Genomic DNA, 6,719 nt, shown 5'->3' with positions numbered 1-6,719 from the left:
TGCCTGGGTGGCTCAGTTGGCTTCAGCTCAGTTCGTGAGACTGAGCCCCACGTTGGGCTCTGCGCTCAGCATGGAGTCTACTTGAGATTCTCTCTTCCTCTCCCTCTGCCCCTCCCCCTGCTCTAGCGCACGCACATTCTCTCTCAAATAAATAAATAAGTAAAATCTTTTTTTAAAAGTGGCATACTCACTTAAATCAAGCATCTATGACTGATATAAATGTAACTTAAGACAAATTAAGATGAGGTCGCCTGGGTGGCTCAGTCGTTAAGCATCTGCCTTCGGCTCAGGTCATGATCCCAGGGTCCTGGGATCGAGTCCCACATCGGGCTCCCTGCTTGGCAGGAAGCCTGCTTCTCCGTCTCCCACTCCCCCTGCTTGTGTTCCTGCTCTCGCTATCTCTCTCTCTGTCAAATAAATAAATAAAAATCTTTTAAAAAAAAAAAGACAAATTAAGATGAACCTCACTTAGACCACAATTTCTTCTCATGCAAGGAGCTTGGAATTGTGTGAAGTTTGTCCCTCCCCGGCCGCAGAGATGGGCTGGGCTTTTCTAATCTGCACTGTGGTTCTCCTGCTCTTTCCTGATGGAGTCGCCATTGCACTCACTGCTTTAGAAGTGTTGGGGCTCACAGGTGCCCCTGGGAGTCCCTCAGTTGATGCTTATTTCCCAGTGGGAGCGGCTCCTTTGTTACCATGGTTTTTTTCTCTTCTTGTTTTTTTACATGGTTCTTCATTGATGGAACATTTAATGAGGGGCTGTGATCTGCAGACACAGAGTAAGGCTGTGCATATTTAAAGGCAAATAAAATAAGGTTTCTGCCTCAAGGTGCTCACAGTCAATCAGCTAAGGCAGACAGAGCAGTAAACAGGTTTTCAGATCACGTGATGACAGACGGGTTCAGGGGAGCTGCAATTAACTGGAAGATGACCCCATCTAAGGCTTGGGTGGACAGGCCCTGAGGTCTGTGACCCTTGAGCTGCCTGCCTGAAAGAAGAGATGTTGCCTAAGTGAAGGGCGGATAGTGATCAGGCAGAGGGAGCAGCCCTTGTTCAGAGCAAAGGAGATGCTTCATGTCCTAGAAAGTGGAGGTTCTGTGCTCTCAATCTCTCTCGCTCTCTTTCACACACACACACACACACACACACCAAGGAAATCCTATCACTTTTGTGGAAAGAAAGAGCATAGCCCTCACACTCAGTGGCTGGCAAACTGCCCCTCAAGGAAAACAACAACAGTAACAATAGCAACAACACGGATTTGTGAGTTTGTCAGTCTCTGTGGTGTAAACACTTCCCCCCATGGCTGATTTCAAGCTACCAATGACATCACAGCCTGCTTACCAGATTCGATCTGTAAAAATCAGTGCTGAGCTGTTATGGGTCAGCCCAGCCCACTGGTCTCCCCAGGCCAACAGCCTCTCACTCAGAGAGAGAAGCCCCTTCTCTGTAGCATGTTTCGGCATCTTCTCTTTGAAATATCCCTCAGTGGTCTCTGGTGCTGTTCCTTCGTTCTTTGAGTTCCCAGCAGGTGGGTGATTGCGTGCCGTGGAGGCTGCCAGGAGGCTCTGCAGAGCTGGCAAGGACAGAGGGCGCACGGCTGCAGCATTTGGACTAACACACTGAGAAACCCTCTCCCCTGCTTGACCAGGGGGGTGGATATGCTAACTGAGAAAATGGTGAGGATGCCAAGAAGAAGTGTAGACACAGGAGAGTGAAACATGGAGGAGGGGAGAGCAGACAGAGCAGAAAGTGGACCCGGCTTTCTGGGCATGGACTCTCTCCCAAGTGGGCAGGAACTGGGGTCGTGGGCCTGGGAAGCAGCAGGGAAACCCTTCCCAGAGAAAATATGTGATGAAGAGTTTGCGGACAAACACAAGGCTAGCTTCCAAGAAACTATATACGGGTAAGGCCAGATTATCAGTTTGATTAATTAATCCCTAAGAAAATAATTACTGTAGATCTTATTCCTGGGAACAAGGTATCTGAACTGAGATTTGTGTCTGCAAAGAAAACAATATTAAGTGGGAGGTTTCTGAGATAATTAGGATCTAAAACTTTGGGAAAAAGTGAGTGGGGATTCAATATCTATGCCTGAAATCCTCACTCCCTCAAGTGCTGAAACACTGATTGTAGGAAAGGTTTAGAAGGGGAAGAATGAACCAGTTCCAGCATAACAATGGGGTTCGGCTGGGAAGAGTGGAAAATAGAACTTTCTTGAAACAGATCATGGAAGTGACATTGTACATGCTTTCCATGTAGAAACAGGAGTATCAGAGCCCTTATAGCCCACGGCCAAGGACATGCTGGAGAAACAGGTTAGGAAACCATTCATGCACCATGACTATTTGGGAACAGTGTTATGGGGGAGGAGCATAAGGACCTAATAAGTGACTTTTGAAGTGACAGTTGGCACTAACCCCCAATCAAGCAGTGCATGAGCAACTTCAAATGACTCACAGCGAATGCATAGCTGGGGTGGTTTAAAATGGACCTAAGTAACCAAGTGGAACCAACTGAGCTGCATGTGCCCCCAAACCAGGGACACTAGCTGGGGAGTGGGGTAGATAAAGTACATAGATTCCAGGTGGCCAAAGTGGGGAGGGGAGCAGAGGAGAAGGAGACAAGCTAGAGATGGGCAGGTGTGATAAGTAACAGCAGGGAGAAGCAGGTTCCTGAGCAGGAACAGGGAATGTGGGGCCTGGTTTCCGCAGTTCCCCAGGGAAAGGACATTTCCTGGGCTCAGAGAGAGAGAGAGAGTGGGGAAGTAAGGGGCCCAGAGATATTGAAGGAGGTAGAGATAGGACAAAGAGGGAAGAAAACACAGTATATATGTGTATAGGTAAGGATTTCCCAGAGAAATAGGATAGATAGGTAGATAGATAGATAGATAGATAGATAGATAGATAGATAGATGATAGATAGATAGATAGATAGATAGATAGATAGATAGATAGATAGATGATAGATAGATATAGATAGATAGGAAGATAGATTTAAGAATTGACTCACTCTTTTGTCATTCTTTGTTCTGTTAAGGTCTTTACCTTATTAGACAAAGCCCACCACAACATGGAGAGTAATCTACTCAAAGTCCACTGATTCAAATGTTAATCTCAGAAAGGAAGAAAGAAAGGAAAGGAAGAAAGAAAGAAAAAGAAAGAGAGAGAAAGAAAGAAAGAAAGAAAGAAAGAAAGAAGGAAAGAAGGAAGGAAAGAAGGAAAGAAAGAAAGACCTTCACAGAAACATCCAGAATATTGTTGGACCAAAAATCTGGCACTGGGGCCCAGCCACATAGACATATTAACCATAACAATATGGCTCCCATTCAGGTCTTTCATAGTGAAGAAGCAGAAGGTAAAGGCAACTTGAGACCTGGGAAATGTGAGAGATAAAATAAAAGGAAAGGAAGTCATTTCAAGGTAATAGGGATGGATGATTCAGATACTACACTTGATCTTAGCCAAAAGGCCGAGAAGCGATGGGGATGGATGATTCAGATCCCAGAAAATATGTAAGAGTGAAACACAGACTAATTACTTACTATGAATGCAAGATTGCAGAGAACTAAAGAAAAGACTTGAGGTTTTGAAAGAGATTTTTAAATATTTTTTAAAGTTTAATTATTTATTTAAGAGAGAGAGAGAGCACAAGCTGGGGGAGGGGCAGAGGGAGAGAGAGAATCTGAAACAGACTCTCTGCTGATCGTGGAGTCCTTAATCCCACAACCCTGAGATCATGACCTGAGCTAAAATCAAGAGCCAGCTGCTCAATCGACTGAGCATCCCTGAAAGAAAGATTTTTAAAAATAATATTTATAATGAAGAAGTGGAAAGAAATTGAACTTATGGATTTACCAGTTTGGGAAGATTTGATAGATTTGGGAGAAATTTAGTTACAAAATGAGTCCAAAAAGTGGTTAATTTTGAAGGTATGTTAAGGAGGCCAAGGGCAGGCACCTTTCTTCCCCTTCTGAGCTTGGCACCAGCTGAAGACATCATCATGTATGCATACTGTTCCAGGAGCTGTAGAACATTCTCTTGAGGAAGGTGTGCCCACTGTTCCAAGGAAGGAATTGAGACACGAGGTTGATCACTGGCTGACTTCTTTCCAAGGGCTCATGTTAGAGCAAGCTGAATGTGGAATGTGGATCATGCAAATGCACTTTGGAGAATCCAGTAGTTTTGCTTTGGAGTAGCTGTGTCATAAAATGCCCAGAATTCATTTCTTGGCACACCTGAGTTTTACTCTGATTCACACTTCAGAGGCCAGCCCTTTAATTTTTTACTAACCTCTATAAAGGTGACTTGACCACATATCATAAGAAATATTCATGGGAAATCCAGAATAGATAATTCAATTCATTCTGTGCCTGCTTATTAAGAACACCTTTCATGCCCATCATTCAATTTGACTTAGATAAATACATTTTGTGGACCCATTTCCATGGAAATATGAACATTTATACTTGCACAAATTTCCTTTTCTTTGTATCTAAGTTTAGAAATGATAGCTAGTGCCTGTCTGATAGAAATGTTTGCAATTTGGTAATTTTACTCTGCTTTGATTTTCATGAAAATGTATGATCCAATTGCTTTTGGATTAAAACTGGTAATTATAGGTTTTACTCACAAAGATAAATTTAGAGGAAGAGGATATTTCAAATCCAGAATAATAAGAAATAAAAATAGCTATAGGAATTTTTAAAATTAAATTAAGAAAAGATCAACTTGAGAAAAAAATTGACTGAGAAAACATGTTCTGAGAAAAAAAAAAAAAGTCCTGAAAAAAAATTTGACTTTCTCTCTTTGCCTCTTTATTTCTGTTTGAGAATCATGCACTCTAATGCACTCTGCATTTTGACTACTGTGGTACTTTGTTTTCACAGTTAAGTAAAAGATAAACTAACAGTGCTGTTTGATCATTGATTATGGTTGAAATGGCCATCAAGCCATAGGCATGAAAATCACTGGGTGACCAGTGTGTCATTTGCCTAATGGCTTTTTCACGTAGCATAATGTTTTCAAAGTTCATCCATGCCATAAGGTGTAGAGGACTTCATTTCTTTTTACAGCAGAAAGATAATCTTTTCTATGAATATACCACATTGAATTTTTCCACCTATCACTTGATGGACATTTGGTTTCTTCTACTTTTGGCTTTTATGAATAATCCTGCTGTTAATTTATCTGTACAAATTTTTGTGTGGACATGTATTTCATTTCTCTTGGGTGTATACTTAGAAGTGAAACTTCCAGGTCATATGGTAGCTGTTTAGGTGTTTTGAGGGACTTCCCGACTATATTGCCAAGAAGCTTCAATATTTTGCATTTCCCCCATCCCTGTGGGAGGGGCCCAGGTTTCCACATCCTCATCAATACTTGTTATTAGCTGTGTTTTTTGTTTTGTTTTGGTTTGGTTTGGGGGTTTTTTTGCACCCAAGTGGGAGTGATGTAATAATTGTGATTTTGTTCACATTTCCTTGATGACTAATAATATCAAGCATTTTTCACGTGCTTATTGGTCATTTGTATATCTTCCTTGAAGAAATAACTATGTAGATCCCTTACCTATTTTCCCATGTGTTATTTGCCTCTTTTACTGAGTCGTGAGAGTTCTTAATATATTCTGAATCAAGTCATTACCAGATATATGTTTTGCAAATATTTCCCCCCATTCTTTGTACTGTTTATTCACTTTCTTAAAATGGCCTCATTTGTAGCACAAAGTTTTTAATTTCAATGAAGTCTAATTTAGTCATTCTTTTTCTTCTGTTTCTTGTGGGTTTGGTGTTATATCTAAGACTGACTGATGTAAGGTCACAATTATTTACTCCTATGCTTTTTCTAGGAGTTTAGATTTTACATTTTGGTCTTTGATTCATTTTGGTTAAATCTTGTGTGTGGTGTGAGGTAGGGGTCCAAATCTGAGATAATGGTCTCCTTCCTTCGCATAACTTGTGTTACCCTCAACTGTTGTGTCAGTGCTCTTGGCTTTCAAATATATCAAGCCAGAAACAAAATACTACTCAAAATATTAGACTAGAAACAAACCATGATAAGATGACAAAGGAGGCTATTTTTTTTTTAATTTAGGGTTGCCAGTATAAGTGATAAAATAAAAATAAATACAACTCAGCACAGCATTTGGATGCCCAAAGCACATACTCTCAGTAAATCTCTTCTTGTCACTGCTTGAGGATTTACGTGTTTGCCATGACCGTGTGAGACCACACAGCCAGCCTCACACCTGACCACTGCCTTGGAGGGTTTTCCCATAGTCAGCTTGCTATTTTTTACCTCAGTCTCTGCCAGTGGAGTGATGGTGCAAATTTGAGTAAGAAAAAAATGTGAAAACAATGCTTATCTTTCTTTGTCTATAACTTGTCCTGGTAAGCTCCATACCCAAATGGCTTAATCTGTGCCCAAATGGCTTAAATCTTCATCTTATCAACCACTTAATTAGTTCATTAATTAGTTCAGACAGAAAGTGCTCAGTCTCTCTGAGGGCTGCCCCTCTCCATTTGTCTATCTCACAGAAACCCAGGATCTAGGACAGAGGATATTTGACTGGAGGAGAAGCTTCCTTGCTTGGAGGAGAAGCTTCCTTGCTTGGCCTTTCAAGGTGTGGGAGAACTGATACCCTCTCCTCCCCCTCTCCTTTCCACAACTCTTTGGCCAGAGAAGGATAGACTTCTTTTTTATTTCCACTCTCATAAG

The 6,719-nt window shown here is 41.5% G+C and overlaps 1 pseudogene; it reads right to left on the bottom strand.

Annotated features, from left to right (window-relative positions):
• Window positions 1–3,379: 3,379 nt before the first annotated feature.
• Window positions 3,380–3,483, bottom strand: LOC115936899 (U2 spliceosomal RNA; annotated as a pseudogene).
• Between the last annotated feature and the right edge of the window lie 3,236 nt (window positions 3,484–6,719).

This window comes from Leptonychotes weddellii, chromosome 7, assembly GCF_054177405.1.
Source record: "Leptonychotes weddellii isolate Sample4059 chromosome 7, ASM5417740v2, whole genome shotgun sequence".
NCBI lineage: Eukaryota > Metazoa > Chordata > Mammalia > Carnivora > Phocidae > Leptonychotes > Leptonychotes weddellii.
Note: the sequence above shows the minus strand (reverse complement) of the source record. Positions and strands in the feature narration are given on the sequence as shown.